The following is an 18,139-nucleotide window of genomic DNA, read 5'->3' on the forward strand; positions in this document are numbered from 1 at the left end:
CAGAAGGGTTTTTGAAGAAACGAACAAGCTCTGTCTAAAATTTATATGGGGACTTCCCTGGTGGCACAGTGGTTGGGACTCCATGCTCCCAATGCAGGGGGCCCGGGTTCAATCCCTGGTCACCAGGAACTAGATCCCACATGCATGCCACAACTAAGAGGTCTCATGCCACAACTAAGGAGCCCGTGAGCCACAACTAAGGAGCCTGACTGCTGCAACTAAGACCCAGTGGAACCAAATAAATAAATAAATATTTTTTAAACGTAAAATAAAATAGGGCTTCCCTGGTGGCGCAGTGGTTAAGAATCCACCTGCCAACGCAGGGGACATGGGTTCGAGCCCTGGTCCGGGAAGATCCAACATGCCGCGGAGCAACTAAGCCTGTGCACCACAACTACTGAGCCTGCGCTCTAGAGCCCGCAAGCCACAACTACTGAGCCCAAGCCCATGCTCCGCAACAAGAGAAACCACCGCAATGAGAAGCCCGCGCACCACAACGAAGAGTAGCCCCCACTCACCGCAACTAGAGAAAGCCTGTGCACAGCAACGAAGACCCAACGCAGCCAAAAATAAAATAAAATAAAATAAAATAAAATTTTTATGGAAATACAAAGGATCTAGAATAGTCCAAACTAGTTTGGAAAAGATGACCAAAGTTGGAGTTTACACTGATTTCAAGACTAACTAAAAGTTTCAGTAATCAAGATGGTACCGCGTTAGTGTAAGGATAGACAAATCAATGGTACAGAATAGAGTCCAGAAAGAGACCCACACTTACACAGTGACACTGTTCTTGACAAAGGCACTAAAACAATTCAACAGAGAAAGGAAAGTTTTTCTGACAAATGGTGCTGGAACACTGGACATCTATATGCAGGAGGGGGAGGGGGAGAGATTGAACCTCAAACCCCTACACCTCATACCATACACAAAAGTGAAGTGAGAGATGAATCAGACTTAAATAAAAAGTTAAAATGATAAAGCTTCTAAAAGAAAACGTAAGAACATATCTTTGTGACCTTGATGTAGGTAAAAATTAGGATGCAGGAAGCTCTAACCATAAAAGAAAATATTGATAAACTGACTTCATCAAAATTAAAAACTTCTACATTAAAAAAATTGTTAATCATTCTTTGCTTGTTTTATCAGTTTGCAAGGGTATTAAAAAAATCAGTCTGTAGAGAGAGTATTACAGCAAATTATATGTAATCAGGGGTAGTGGCCCTCTCTGCCATATCCATGCCAAATAAAGGTGCAAATTCCCTTTAACACAAACGTTGTAACCTTACCAGGATTCTCATGAAGTCTGATGGGTTCCAAGGCCACCCAGAATTACTCCAGCAGATCCTGATTACACTTGCCCTTTTGCAGCTTAGATTAGGATTCAATTTCTAGCCATGGCACTTAAAAGTAGTTTTTGTATTTCTCCAGTACCAGGATACTAAAAGCTACTATGTACTAAAAGTAAGTAGACACTAAAAGCTCCCATAACACATGCTGTGCTTAAACCAGCATCCCTTGCTGTTAAAATTAGCAAATCTTCCCTAACTCTCCAGTATTTTACAGGCAGCAACAATTTATTGTATACTTAAATGGACATACTAAATAATCCCCATTTCTCTTAGTTTTCTTAGTTGTATCTATTACCGTTGTGATTGTTCTTTACCCTAGGTCTTTCTGCATTACCTTATTATCTGTTGTTTACTAAGTAAGGAATCACATGCAATACCAGAATTAGTTGGAAGTTTTACTACCACAATACTTCCCTTTGGTTCACAATGTAGATCTTCGTATTAATGCACAAAGTACAACAAAAACTGCTTTAGTTTCCTTTTTTAAAAACCACAAGTAATTAGGGTTTCCCTGGTGGCACAGTAGTTAAGAATCCACCTGCCAATGCAGGGGACACGGGTTCGATCCCTGGTCTGGGAAGATCCCACATGCCGCAGAGCAACAAAGCTCATGCACCACAACTACCAGGCCTGTGCTCTAGAGCCTGCGTGCCACAACTACTGAGGCCACGTGCCACAACTACTGAGGCCACGTGCCACAACTACTGAAGTCCGCGTGCCTAGAGCCCATGCTCCGTGACGAGAAGCCACTGCAATGAGAAGCTCGTGCACTGCAGTGAAGAGTAGCCCCTGCTCGCCACACTAGAGAAAGCTGCACAGAGCAACGAAGACCCAACGCAGCCAAAAATAAATAAATAAATAAAATTTTAAAATCAAAAGTAATTAAAATGGGTTAAACTAAGAAAATATGAAAAATACGGGGGAAAAATAATTCAAATTCCAAAAGAAAATACATAATTCTGTACGGTATAAATATTGACAAGAAACTTAATAAAATTCTCATTTAAATCATTTTTTTCTAACCAAAAAAACTTACTTGTATCATTCCATTTAGCTGAAATAAAGGTTACCAGTGACTTCTTTCTATTGCTATTAAATATTATATAAGATAGTTTATATTTTATAAACTATTAAAATATCTTTTAGCAATTCTACAAAAAATAATCGGGGAAAAAGTTTTTCATGAATGTTTTGAGAAAGAGTAAGAGTAACTAGGATCTATTATTTCCTGCCCACCATAATTATACAACTTTAACAAAAAAATAAGCTCAACGGCTCAGCCAAAAAACAGTTCTGCATTCACTGAAATGTTTCACATAATCTTAACCATAAAAAAAGCTTTCAAAGCCAGTCTCAGCTGAAAGTAAAAAGTCTCGTTATGGCATGATGAGAGGAGAGGACAAGGGACTTAACACTGAATAAGAGCACACTAGTGTGAGTTTTCTGTCCTAGGTGCTTTAATACTACTAGATTGGGGTCTCCCCTGGTGGCGCAGTGGCTGAGTCCGCCTGCCGATGCAGGGGGACACGGGTTCATGCCCCGGTCCGGGAAGATCCCACATGCCGCAGAGCGGCTGGGCCCACGAGCCATGGCCACTGAGTCTGCACATCCAGAGCCTGTGCTCTGCAACGGAAGAGGCCACAGCAGTGAGAGGCCCGCGTACCGCAAAAAATAATACTACTACTAGATCGTTTAATCCTCACAGTAATTTAAACCGTGTTCTCATTTTAGCTAGGTTAATTAACTTGCCCAAGCTAGAATTAGAACTCGGATGTATTATCAGTGACTCAAAAGCCCCAATTCTTCACCACCCAATTCTTTACCACAGACTCTGCTATGATAAAACAACAAAAAGACTAGGGTGACCCTACTTCCTAGTTGGTTTGCCCAAGACAGTTCAAGTTTATGCCTGTTGTCTGAAACATAATTACTAATAGTCTCTCTCTTCTCACTTCCAAAAGTATCCACGTTTTGTTTGAGCACATTACTGTTAGAACAATAAACTTTTGGTCACCCTACATGTGGAAAGAGGTAAATAAATCATTAAGCACTCTTTAAATATTCTAGCTGAACCTAAACTTTCCATTCAAACCATCCATATTCTCTAAGAAGCTAAAGAAGCTACTGTGTACAAGAACTGAACTAAACAGCAGGAGGGAAAACCTTGCCTTCAAAGAGCATAGGCTGATAGAGCCCTCAACTTGGAGGCCAGAAACCACCTCCTCAACCAAAGGAACGGTTCCTTACTGTAAGAGCATAGGTACAATAAGCCCAGAGTTCCCCAAAGCACAAAGTTTTTTTTCTTCTTTTAAAATTTATTTATTTTATTTATTTATATTTGGCCATGTTGGGTCTTCATTGCTGTGTGAGTAGTTTCTCTAGTTGTGGCGAGTGGGGGCTACTCTTTGTTGAGGTGCGCGGGCTTCTCATTGCAGTGGCTTCTCTTGTTGCGGAGCACGGGCTCTAGGCACACAGGCTTCAGTAGTTGTGGCACGCGGGCTCTAGAGCGCAGGCTCAGTAGTTGTGGGGCACGGGCTTAGTTGCTCCGCAGCATGTGAGATCTTCCTGGACCAGGGCTCGAACCCGTGTCCCCTACATTGGCAGGCGGATTCTTAACTACTGTGCCACCAAGGAAGCCCAAGAACAAAGTTTTCAGAGACAAAAATTACATCTGCATTTTTTTGGCCGCACTGCACGGCTTGCAGGATCTGAGTTTCCCAACCAGGGATTGAACTCGGCCACGGCAGTGAAGCAGAGTCCTAACCACTGGACTGCCAGGGAAGTCCCTACACCTGCATTTTAAATGGAATGAAGAACTCCCGGCTAAAAAAGGATGGCCCTTTCAGTGAGTTCTAAAATGGCAAAGAGAAGATATTTTGGCTTACCTCATAGGTACATTGTGAGAAAGAAAAAAGTGCTTATCCACATTTTCCCTTCCCTACTTTTCTTTCCTCACTGAAATCAGAATACATACCAAATGAAATGTTTCCAAGGATGCCAACAACAAAAAATCAACTACAATGCATTTGCTTTCTTCTAGGTAAGAACACTTTCAACTTCCTAGAAGAGTATCTTCACCAAGATGGAGAACAAATTACTTTTTATCAGAATAATAAAAGAAATAGCTTACTAGCACAACTGCCTCCAGGGAGTTCTGTAGTATACACCACAGACACAGCATCAAGTTTAATCTCCATTAATTAAGCATCTAGGGTGTAAATATTATTAAATCAAAAAATATAAAAGAGGGCTTCCCTGGTGGCGCAGTGGTTGAGAGTCCGCCTGCCGATGCAGGGGACACGGGTTTGTGCCCTGGTCTGGGAAGATCCCACATGCTGTGGAGCGGCTGGGCCCATGAGCCATAGCTGCTGAGCCTGCGCGTCTGGAGCCTGTGCTCCGCAACGGGAGAGGCCACAACTGAGAGGCCCGCGTACTGCCAAAAAAAAAAAAAAAATATATATATATATATATATAAAAAGGAGGAAATGTTTCCTGAGGTAGCCAGTGGACCTTTCACATGATAATTTTTTTTTTAAAACTTGTTTTAAGTTAGGCTATGTTAGAGGTCCCTAGTATATTTCATAACTCTTCTGGTGAATAGCACCCAATCTGAATTAATAACAATTTATCAAATTAAAAATTTGAAAACACTGCTAAAGATCCCTCTTACTGAAGAATCAGTGACTTCAACAACTTGTACAGCTAAACGCATGAAAACACTTACCTTTTTGAGGGAATGAGATAGCTGAGAAAAATATGCTCCTGTAAAAGAGAAACTAAAGGACTGAATCCACAGCCCAAAAATCTTGAGTAAATCAGTTCATTCCTCAGTGAAGTTAACATTAGCTTATTTGATAGATATTTGTGAAAATACAGATTCACACAAAGAGCTGCGCTCATTTAGTTATCAGTTCCATATAGTTAACTGTCCACTATTACAAAAGTGATGGTGAGAGTTTATTATTTAGAATAAAAACTAAGAGACATTCATAAACAGCCAATATTACAAAATTCACTTTTCTATTTAGTTTTCCTATACTAAAAGTCAGTTTTCATTTTTGCAGTGAAGACACTAACTAGCGTGGGTGGTAACAGAGAAGTTGTCTAAAACTGTGTTCTTCATAGGAAGTCTGAGAAATCAGGGTTCAGGTAATTCATCCTGGGGATGAAGCATCTGTAAATAAGCATGAGTTGAATTGTACACTAAATAGAGCTTGCTTTTCAATTGTCAGATATTTTGGTCACTTAGGCATGTGATGATTTTATTAACACCATATATAATTACTCTCATTGTCTTCACTATATAATATACACAGTTAATGTGAACAAGGCAGGTATGTTTACATCAAACTAGGCATTCAATAAACACTTTTTCCACTATTCAAGAAGCCTGGGGGTGGGGGGACTTTATCACAAAGTATTCCAACTGGGAATCCAAATTTTTGATTTTGTTGTATCAAACGCAACTGTAATAAGGAGACTACGTACACACTTTCTATTGCGAGCCACATGCCAGAATATTTTATTTGCATATACACTTCATATATACGTTCATATATTTTATCCTTTTATGACATAGATACTATTATAACCCCTATTTTACAGACAAAAAAGTTAAGCTTAAGGTCCCCCCAAAGGTCACACAGCCGAAAGTGACAAAGCCAGGATCGGAATCCAAGAAGTCTGACTCCAAAGTCCCACATACTTAACTACTCCAATATTTAATCTGAAGGACCTCCCACAAGCCAGAGGCTCCCAGGGCATAAAAAGCCATGCTGATGAAGTATATTACAAGCAGTATATTCATTTATTCAATCATTTATTTAGACCAACACAGATTCATAAATATCGATTTTATTTTATGGGTTATAATTCAATGATGCTTTGTTCATTTTGCTGCTCAAATCGTTCCAGTTTGGGCCACTGGGAGCTCTTTCAGTTGGCCCCTGTGCTCCTCTGACATATCCTCTTCAATGTGGAGTTGTGGTGGTAGTAGTAGTAGCTGGAGCACTTCCTTACCTTCTGGCACAAGATGCTCCGGGCTCATCTTGTATATTTCCTGTCCCAAACCTACAATTAGCTATTTCTCCAAGGAGCTCTAGCTCCTTCTATTGGATAATGGTATTAGAAAACAAGATTTGGGTACTAGGTATGCTCCTGGATTTCTTTTAACCTTCTCAGCTGACAGAGTACAGAAATACACCTGTGTGTATATAAACCCATGTATGTACATGTCTATAAATGTTTCAATATGCAACCATCTGTGTCTGTATTAAGCTAAACACGGTTTCATACTGATGTCTCCAACTCTAATCCATCACCACAAGGAACACTGTAGCCTCCTCCCCTTGCTTATCTGTAAATTCTCACTCTAACAGTGAGAAGCCTGTCTCCAGCCATCCATTTACTTAATTTTTCAATTGTGGTATATATGTATTTCAGTATCAGAATTAAGTGGCAATCCCATAGAATACAATTTTATGAATTAGACTGCAGTGCTCATGTGCAGTTCCTTGTCTTAGATTCCACTCATCTCCAAGGTTACTCAGGTCAGGACTCCCTTCCTCCCCATTTTAGTAAGGTTGTTTCATACATTTGTAATACCATTAGATTCTCTTGTCACAATCTGCATTCCTTCCTGGAATCCTTCAACCTCCTAAATGATTTTCCCTTAATTTGGACACATTAAACTTTACTCTTTGTGCTATAAAGCCCTATGAGTTTGGCAAATGCATAATGTCATCCATCCACCACTACTATATCCAATTGAATAGTTTTATCAAGCAGCATTTTAATTTAATTAAATGGTATTACAATCCTCTATGGAAGCAGCATGGTTGGGTAGAAAGAGAAGCTGAAGAGCTATACGTTTAATGCTATTGACAAGCCACAAACAGACTTTAGGACTAACAGTTATCCTTTCAGAGTCCCAAGAGCCTCACTGTAAAATGAGGGGGATTCAACTAGATAGTAATAATTTATAGCATTTATTAAACACTTACTTTGTGTCAGGGATGGTGCTAAGCACTTCACATGGATTATCTCATTTATTCCAACAACTCTATATATAAAGTAAACACTATTATGTATTATCCCTATTTAAAAGATGGAATTAAAGGCTTAATAATATTAACTAGCACAAGATCACCTAGTCAGGGAGTTGCAGAGCCAAGACTGTAGAGCAAGAGTTGGCAGAGTGGGCTTCCCTGGTGGCGCAGTGGTTGAGAGTTCGTCTGCCGATGCAGGGAACACGGGTTCGTGCCCCAGTCCGGGAAGATCCCACATGCCACGGAGCGGCTAGGCCCCTGAGCCATGGCCGCAGAGCCTGCGCGTCTGGAGCCTGTGCTCCGCAATGAGAGAGGTGACAACAGTGAGAGGCCCTCGTACCGCAAAAAAAAAAAAAAAAAAGAGTTGGCAGAGTATGGCCGGCATGTCAAATCCAGCCTGCTGCCCATTTTTATAAATCCTGACAGCTAAGAAATAATTGGAAAAAAAACATATTTCAGGACATATGAAAATTATATGAAATTAAAATTTCAGTACCCATAGAGTTTTATTGGAACACAGCCAGACTCATTCATTTACATATTGACTATGGCTGCTTTTGCAATACAATGGCAGAGTTGAGTAGCTGCAACAGAGAAGGCATGACCAGCAAAGCCTAAGATTTATTATTTGACCCTTTATAGAAAACTTTTCGCAAGCCCTGCTGCAGAGTCTGGTTTACTAGTATATTCTAAGAATGATTCTAAAAAAGGCAAACTATTACTAACATTAGAATGACAACCTGGACAGAAATATTTAAACCCTGAACTAAAAAGTTTAATGTTGTAAACCATCACCTCTTTGAGTTATAACCTTAAATAGAGAGACATTTCTATCTATTACATAAACACAAAGGTTAATGCATTATAATGAGTTTCTTTATTGATGTATTTTTACCTGCGTTATCTAAAAAATGATTTATTTTCTACTCATAATAAAAAGGTTCTGATTTCAATACTTTACAAACTAAAACTCTAGATCAAACTGTCAAAACAAAATAGTACTTATAATTATAGCTAACACTTGTTGAGAGCACTATGTGCCAGGTACCATTCTAAGCATTTTCAGGCCTCTATGAAGCAGGTATTACTATTATCTTAAATTAACAGATGAATAAACTGAGGCTTAAACAGCTCTCCAGAAGCCACACAATTAATAAGAGGAAGAGCTAAAATTCAAACCCGGGTCATCTGGCTCTAGAACCTAGAAGGGGTCTGGCTACACTAAAAGGCCACTGGATTACAATGCTTCTGTTAACAAGGCAGATTAGGGCCTTTAAACAAATGAAAAGAATCTCTCAATATATTTTAAAAAAACAAACAAAACTAAGTACTAGTGTAATTTATATCAGCACTTCAAGAGAAACATTTAGGTTTATATTTCTCTATGGCACTTAGAGTTTGCATAATTCTGTTTCTCTTTGCAGAGCAACTCTGTACTCTCCATACATATACATACAACTGGTTTAACTCATTTGTACACCCCTCACAGAGTCTACCACAGTCCCTTGAGTGTGGCAGATGCTCAACAAATCACTGTTGGGAGATCAAAGAGCATTCACTATGTGTTCAATAAATATTTATTGAGTGAATGAATGAAGAGAATAAGGAGTTTCATAAACCATTAGGTTCAAGTATCATTAAATGGTTTGTTGACCTGAAATGAACTAGGGCTGGAAAAAAGTCTCTGGCTTTGTAACCTTTAAATTGGGTCTGGTCTGTTCTTGAGCTCTAACCACTTTCTGTGCTATTAAGTTTCATAAACAAACCACTCATTACACACCTGTCAAACAATATTCATCTTTCAAGCTAATTCTAATTTTCAGATTATTCTTCACGTTTTTCCTAATTTAATACAATTTAATCATAGTCCATCTCAGTCTTCATCACTCCACTGCGGAGTCAAATTTCTTTATCTTCATATGAAAGCATCACCGTTGCCTTCATCATTTATACTGGAAACCTCCCCCCTGCTTAATTTGTTCTTCACTGAGGTGCAATAATTTAATAGTCTAAGAGTGGATGTACTGTGGTTTCCTACCAGGATAACACAGCCCATTTCTAAATTTTATTTTTCATACCTCTCTCAGGAGTGACTAACATTTTGATGGACTTTCTGGTAATATTCAGGCAACGATCTCAGCGATAAACTGACCACTTGGCCTAGTATGCTTTTTACCACATTGATGTTCACTAGCCATTTTTCTGTTCATGCACAAGGAATGAAAGATTTACCCACAGTTTATCCTACCCAGCTACTAACTTCTTGCCCAGAAAAGGCAGCTGTCACATGCAAAACCAGAGGCAGCTTACTTGTTCATATTTGCAAGAAATATGAATAATTTTAGTATCATTACAAAAACTTGAACACTATACATGAATACTCTGAGAAAACCCTATATGACATACATGTTGTTCTTTCCTAGTGTAAGTTTCCCCTCTTCCAAATCAAAACTAAATGTATGTCAAAGTTTTGATATGTTCTTCAAAGATGAAAATAAACTAACATTCCTCAATATGCTGTCTTATAGTTGATGTCATTTAATCTCAGAAGTGAAATTCTCACATAAGGAGAACTGAAACTCAAAAAAGTTCACTGAGGGCTTCCCTGGTGGCGCAGTGGTTAAGAATCCGCCTGCCAATGCAGGGGACACAGGTTCAATCCCTGGTCCGGGAAGCTCCCACATGCCACGGAGCAACTAAGCCCATGCGCCACAACTACTGAGCCTGCGCTCCAGAGCCCATGTGCTGCAACTACTGAAGCCCACACGCCTAGAGCCCATGCTCTGCAACAAAAGAAGCCCCTGCTCACCACAACTAGAGGAAGCTGGCGTGCAGCAACAAAGACCCAACGCAGCCAAAAATAAATAAATAAAATAAATAAATTTGTTTAAAAAAAAAAAAAGTTCATTGACTTACCCAGTGCTAAGCGGGACTCTAACTCAAGTCTTTTGAAGTCCAAGACCAATCTCTTTCTATTACACTACCAAGTTTCTCTTCAACTAGATTATCACTTGCTCTTCCCCTAAGAAGTCCTGTTCATGTGAACGTGAATTTAAGCCAATAATCCTACTACTTCTTACGGAAACCCCTGGTTTGCTGCATATGAAATGACATAGCTATGTGTCCGGGACTCTCCAGGGCAAAGGCTCTTTAAACTGGGGTCCAAGAATTTGGATGGAAAAAAACTTACATCCTTATTTTCACTAACCTATAATTGAAACTAACATTTCCTTCAATTCTGAATGTAGGTAGCATACCACAGCAGTACTAGCAGGACTATCACTAGTTGTTATTTAGTAATAAAAAGCAAATTTCTTACATCATAAATTTTTTTTAATGTGAACTACATTTCACACAGTTAAAAAGCCATATTCTTTTTATGAAAAGGGGTTCACAGGTTTCTTTAGACTACAAAGGAGTTTAGGGCACATAAATAATGTAAGAATGCTACTCCAGAGACCATCACACAATCTGTCAATCCTTGGTAACGAAGGTTTACAAAGGCATGTCACACAGTTTACTCATTGTCCTCTAGTTTGTTAAAAATATGGGGAATTCCTGGGCTTCCCTGGTGGCACAGTGGTTGAGAGTCCGCCTGCCGATGCAGGGGACACAGGTTCGTGCCCCGGTCTGGGAAGATCCCACATGCCGCGGAGCGGCTGAGCCCGTGAGCCACGGCCACTGAGCCTGCGCGTCCGGAGCCTGTGCTCCGCAACGGGAGAGGCCACAACAGCGAGAGGCCCACGTACCGCAAAATAAATAAATAAATAAATAAAATATGGGGAATTCCCTGGTGCTCCAGTGGTTAGGACTCTGCGCTTTGCCTGCCAAGGCTGCAGGTTCAATCCCTGGTTAGGGAACTAAAATCCCACAAGCTGCATGGTGCAGCAAAAAGGATATCATTTAGACCCAGTGATTTTTTCATATCTAATTTGTCAATTACATTTGCTATTACTGATCTCCTACTTCTAACCTAACACACATGGAAATCTCTCTTATGTACTTATTAAACCCAGGCATTAAACTTCTTTGTGACCAACTTTTCAACCCTAAGCAAACCTACTGTATTATGATTAGCAAGTGAATCCAGTGCTTGTACAAATGAATTTGACTTAATGTACAGCTATGGTCCAAATGTTTGTGTCCCCCCACCTCCCCAACTCATGTATTGAAATCCTAACCTCCAAGGTGATGGTATTAGGTAGAACAGAGGCCCTCATGATTAGGATCAGTGCCCATTTAAGGTGTTTAGTAAGTATTAACAAATAAGCTCTTATCTTCTGCAAGCTACAGCCTATCGTATCAAAATCCTTATGCTTAAGATGCAACTTTAAAACTTGTCATCGGGCTTCCCTGGTGGCCCAGTGGTTGAGAGTCCGCCTGCCAATGCAGGGGACACAGGTTCGTGCCCCGGTCCGGGAAGATCCCACATGCCGCGGAGCGGCTGCGACCGTGAGCCATGGCCGCTGAGCCTGTGCATCCGGAGCCTGTGCTCCGCAACGGGAGAGGCCACAACAGTGAGAGGCCCGCGTATCGCAAACAAACAAACAAAACTTGTCATCAACTTCACTTATTTTCCTTCACAAAGGTTCCTATTAACCTTATCCCATTCTGTCCACTCTAAAATTCACTGCATCCCAGCGTTTGTATTTTGTGTGAACTTTTATGTTGACATGTTAAATCTCCAAGCCAGTTTTAACATTGTGGGCAGAAAAGATGTCTATTAGTACTTCCCTAGTCCTATGTCTACACAAGTTAACAGCAAAGGCTATTATGATACCTTCCCTTGGTAGTACTATGACAAACTTTCACTAAGTGAAGCTGTAACACCATAGTTTATGGTCTGTTGCTGAGACTTAATCACATTTCCACCTTGATGTACTCAAAACGTTTTCATTAGTCATAAACTTTCTAATATTTGTGCTCTTTACAGTTAGTTATTTCCTATTAAAAAACACAGACCTGGGCTTCCCTGGTGGCGCAGTGGTTGAGAGTCTGCCTGCCGATGCAGGGGACACGGGTTCGTGCCCCGGTCTGGGAAGATCCCACATGCCGCGGAGCGGCTGAGCCTGCGCGTCCGGAGCCTGTGCTCCGCAACAGTGAGAGACCCGCGTACCGCAAAAAAAAAAAAAAAAAAAACCACAGACCTTTAAAAATTGATTCTGATTCTTCTGAAACAAAATGTAGAGGAAAAGAACATAGTAAACTAAAATAATGGAATTTAATCCTTAAAAATACAAATTCATTTTAGAATCTGGTAAGTATGCAACGTTTACCATATATAATAATCTCAACTTAATGTTTTATAGGAAGAGCTTGAGAATTAAGCATAAAACACAACCAGAGTCGGAATACTATTTGGCAATAAAAAGGAACGAAGTGCTGATACATGCTACAGCATGGATGAGCCTTGAACACATGGTTAAGTGAAAGAAGACAGCCACAAAAGGACACATATTGTATGATTCTGTTTATACGAAAGATCCAGAATAGGCAAATCTACAAAGACAGAAAAGAGACTAGTGGTTGCTAGGGGCTGGGGGAAGGGAAGTGGGGAGTAACTGCTAAGGGGGCCTTCTTTTTGGAGTGATGTTACAGAGCACTGACAGCCCTACAAATCTATCAGTATACTAAAAATCATGGAACTGTACACTTTAAAAGGCTGAGCTTTTTGGTATGTGAATTATATACTTCAATAAAGGTGTTACTTTAAAGATAAATAACAAAAAGCCACCACTTGTAAACCACAGTGAAAATTTCCTTGGGAAAGGAAATTATGAAAGTCATCGACTAGAAAAGTAAGTTGGTTACCTGTGATGTTAGCAAAATCAACCTCCTATTTTTTCTCCCATTCTACCAACAAGTACGCGAACATAAAACTAGACAGTGTTCGAATCAAAGAATTCGGCACAGTTGGCCGTTAAACTAAAATAGTGAGTGCCTTCTTAGAATCTCCCACTCCTAAACTGTAGGGGGCTTCCACTTAAGGAAGTAGTTTTCAACAGCAAGCTCAAGAAGGAACGTCAAACTGGATGACATTTGCCTAGACGCCCTACAAAAGCCAAAAACACTAGAAGGGGTGACACCTACACACTCCTAAGTCTGTGCACGTGTTAGGCTGCCCCCACCCAATACCTACAAGCAGCATGCACCATTCACCCAGATCCCAACTTGCTCACCATAAACTGACACACTATCAAGCCCTTTAGTTCATTTGTTTAAAAGGACAGATACAGCAACCCTCACCAGGTTCCCACTCGAGCCCAACCAGCCCCCGCCCTGCCCCTCCCCATCCCAAACCCACACACGTGTTAGCCCGACACCGCCCCACCGGGTCCCACGTGCACCTGGTCTAACACACTCCCCACGTGTGGGCGCCCCACGGGCTTCCTCAGCTGTCTGAGGTCACCGCGTGACCCTGGGTCTCCAGAGGTAGGAGAGGGGAAGGACGAGGCCCAGGTCCCTGAGGTCCCAAGCCTTCGGGGAGTGTCCACACCCATCCTCCCTACTAACCCCAACAAATCCAAGGGCCGGGGGCGACGGCCCCTTTAAGACGCGGCCCAGTCGTCGCCCACAGAGAGGGGCGCAACGGGGCCTACACAACGCCCCCCCTCCGTTTGCCCGCCCACGTCTAGTCGCCTCACCTCGGGCCGCCGGGCCCCGCCGCCGCGGCGGCGGCGGAGGGGGGGCGGGGTGCGGGCGGGGTCCGGAGGGGGGGGTCGCCCCGCCAACGATGGAGCCGCGGTTCGCTCTCTGAGGCCGTGGGACGGTGACTGCGTTGGGCGTGGACGCTCCTAGCTCGCTCCCTCGGCGGCTCCTGGGACCCCAAGATGGCGGCGGCGCTGAGGCGGCTGCGGGCGCTGGGCCGGCGGCGGCGGCGGCCACTTTCACTCACTGAGAGGAGCGGAGCAGGGACACGGGGAGCCATGGCGGGGGGGAGGAGAGGCGCCATAGCCAGGCCAGAACAATCGAGCCGCTACTCAGCGGGCTTACCCCTGCCCCGCCCACGCTCACTGCTCGTCGCCAGCCCGTGGCCGTCCGCAGTGCAGCTGCGGTCGGCCTCGTGCAGCTCGCACCCCGCCGCTACAGCCTGACGCCCCGCGCGGACCGGAGTTCGGGGGGAGATCCTGATCCATGCCATCTGAGTGCAGATTGGTCGGGGCTGGGACTGCCGAAGATTGCCGAAAGGCGGCGGGGAGGAGGAGGAGGATGTCACCGCTAGAGTGAGCAAGCAGATCTCGCGGGAGCAAATGTCGCGAGACCTCTCCAGGTCTGCAACCGCCAAAGAAAGGTTACTTTTCCCGGAAGTAACGTCAGTCGAAACCGCCCGGGATCCTGGGAATATTCGTTCCCTCAGGCAGGAGGTTGGGGGTTGCTTGTGATTAGTTTGTTAGGGGCTACCAAACACTGCTGAGTTCACCTGAGGGAAAGTATAGGCTCGGCTGTGATATTTTATCCTGTTTTTGGCCCCTTTGGGTGGGGTTGTGTACTGTGGGGAAGTGCATGCTCCGTAGAACCTCTCGTAACAGTAGTTTGGGGCTCCACTTTAGGCTCAGCGACCAAGACTGCGATTCTGTGGCATATTTGTGCAAGGCGCCAAGGTGAAGGCTTTAGGATTCAAGTACTTGTGAACACACAGACCTGTCATCAGAAATGCCTCCCTATTCTATCACTCACCCAGTGAACCTCTGAAAAGGGAATAATTTGACTTGTCTGTACCAACTCCATAGTTTGCGCCCCCTACTACCCACATTTACTAAAGTTAATGCAATTCAATTACCAGCATCTGTGATGAGAAGTACCTAGTGTAGAGCCTAACTGCAGATAAGGATTAGAAGAACTTACTGAAAGTTAACTATTCTATTTCTGTTCCCTTATGTCTCATGTTTTAATTAATTTCAGCCTGGCCCTTAGCACGTAAGCAGAACAGCATTTGCTTAAGGTCACTAAGTAGCCTTCTTGTGCCAAATTCGCTGGACTTTGAAAAGTTAATTTTGCTTAAAGGCAAAAGTATAATATACACCCTTTGTGAAAGAAAGAAGGGGACATAAAACACACAAATACCTGCTCATTTGTCAGGGGAGGGATAAACCAGAAGTTAAGGTGAATGATGTCCTATATGAGAAGGGTGGCAAGAAGGGGAGGATTGGAACAAGGTAGCAAGATCAACAAAGGAGTGACAGATATTTTTATATAGGACTGTCTCTTAGAACCATATGTTTCACATACCCAAAAACATAAACACCTAAAACCAACTACGATAATATTTCAGTAACAACCAGCTGATTGGAGCATAAATCAAAAGGAAAAGAATAAAGGGGGAAAAGTCAGTGAGCTGCGGAGGGACCGAGTTGTATGGTCCTTTAAAGTTCATACGTACAGGTTGTCTGTTGTATTTGTTTTCTGTTGTGCTAACAAATTACCACAAATATAGTGGCTTAACACAGACTTACTATCTTATAATTCTGTAAGTCAGAAGTCTGACTCGGGTCTCAAACTTGGCTAAAATCAAGGTGTTGGCAGGGCTGCCTTACTTTCTGGGGGCTCAAGGGAAGAATTTGTTTCCTTTTCCAGCTTCCAGAGGCTCCTTGCATTCCTCGGCTCCTGGCTCCCTTCTTCCATCTCAAAGCCAGCAATGGTAGGTTGGGTCCTTCTCATGTCATATCTGACCAACTCTTACCCTTTTAAGGATCCTTGTGACTACAACAGGCCCACCCAGATAACCTAGGATAAGCTCCCTATTTTAAAATCAACTGATTAGGAACTTTAGCTCACCTGCAACCTTAATCCCCCTTTGTCTGTAACCTAATATATTCACAGGTTTTGTGGACATCCTTGGGGTAAGGCTGTTATTCTGCCTGCCCCCCCCAGTTCCGTTCTAGAACTTTTGATGTACAACTCTCATCTTTCATCTATGACTTTCACATTAAAGTCCAGTTTTTTCTAATCTCTAATACAGTCTTGCATTCTTTTTTTATTTTTATTTTTTTTGGCCTTGCTGCGTGGCTTGTGGGATCCTAATTCCCCGACCAGGGATCAAACCCGGACCTTCTGCAATGGAAGCTCGGAGTCCTAACCACTGGAGTGCCAGGGAATTCCCTGATCTTGCATTATTGATTGAAGGTGTTTGTACATTCTTTGCCTCAGAGATTTAGTACCTCACATAAAGTTTAATCCACAATTTCTTTGTAATTTGGATTTAAATTGAGATTTAATGTTTTCTAGAAATATCTTGATTTTATTTTACAGTTCATTGTAACATTTTCTGTTTTCTATCCAAATAAAGGAATCTCTTTGGCTTTCTTTAAAAACTGTTCATAATATTAAGAAAAATCATTCAATATGCAATATTTAATTTTATTAGGGTAATGTTTAAAATACATTAGAAAATAAAGAAAACAGATCATTTAATGATAATTTTGAGGGAACTCTGCAATTTAGGATATGTATTTTATTTCCAATAATAAAGCAATAAACAAAAAGAAAACCCACTATGTGTCAGGGTAGAGGAAAGACCCAAAACTGAATATAAACACTAAGGAATGAACTTGACTGTTTTACAGATGAGTAACACAGCGACTCTACAAGGGGTGGGGAGGAAAAGAACTCACCTAAGTACTGAGGGAAACAGTATCTTGACTGGATACCTAAGAGTAAACCAACTGAACTGTACATAAATTCTGTGATCCACATCGTAAGTATTTCTCTCCAGTATGCATGTTAGAATTAAGCAAATATATTGTAGATCATGAGCTGTGTTTCTCACTGTTGGAGAAAAAAGTTATTAAGTAAGGAAGAGGGGAGAGCTAAAATGAAGCCTGTGGTGTTGGATTGGATTCTGAGGTATCTGTATAAACTCATGGTTTTTAATATATGTAAAATAGGTACAGAAATATAGATTGGTGTGTATGTGTGAATTGATAAACATATTTCCTAGTTCTGTCTGCTGAGAGTATTTAAAAGCAATGAGGATACCTAGCATCCAGATCTTGATTTCTAAACACCATTTTCCAATAAAAAGAACAATGAGAACCTTGGAGAAATAACTGATTCCTAGGCTGAGGCAGGGAAACTACCAGATGAGCCTGGAATATATTGTGGTGCCAGGAAATAATGCTTAAAAAAGGATGTCACAAGAACACAGCAGCCAATCTGAAAGAGCTCCTAATGGCCAAAGCAGCAATATAAAAATGACAATATTGCATTATGACCCATGGACCCATGGTATTTATTTTTAATATTCATGCATCCATACTGATACAAACAAATAATTGGTTATTTAAATGGATGGGAGAGAAGGGACAACTCTTTCTTAGAGTAGAATTCCAATTAATAAATGGAGAAGGAAAGAGGGATGACAAAAATCACCACTAGGCAAACATTGCAGTAATAACTTGCAGACACGATCCACAGATGGATGCTAAATTAGTAGGTGAAAATTTGAGGAGAAACAGGATTTACATAGATTCAAAGTGTTTCACCCAAGATACATTTTAGCACAAAGGGAAAGATAGTAACTTAAATAATGGTGAGGGACTTCCCTGGTGGCACAGTGGTTAAGAATCTGCCTGCCAACAAAGGGGAAATGCGTTTGATCCCTGGTCTGGGAAGATCCCACATGCCACGGAGCAGTTAAGCCCATGTGCCACAACTACCGAGCCTGCACTCTAGAGCCCATGAGCCCCAACTACTGAGGCTGGGTGCCCCAACTACTGAAGCCCACGCACCTAGAGCCTGTGC

General features: G+C 41.8%; 1 protein-coding gene across 1 annotated transcript in view; it reads right to left on the bottom strand.

Annotated features, from left to right (window-relative positions):
• The window catches only part of INO80 (INO80 complex ATPase subunit), a 133,190-nt gene extending 118,568 nt beyond the window's left edge, over window positions 1-14,622 (bottom strand). The window contains exon 1 of the mRNA XM_065871283.1: window positions 14,044-14,622. The gene's annotated coding sequence lies outside the window, so the exon portion shown is untranslated. The remainder of the gene's footprint in view (window positions 1-14,043) is intronic.
• Between the last annotated feature and the right edge of the window lie 3,517 nt (window positions 14,623-18,139).

Source organism: Phocoena phocoena, chromosome 2 (assembly GCF_963924675.1).
Source record: "Phocoena phocoena chromosome 2, mPhoPho1.1, whole genome shotgun sequence".
NCBI classification, from domain to species: Eukaryota; Metazoa; Chordata; class Mammalia; order Artiodactyla; family Phocoenidae; genus Phocoena; species Phocoena phocoena.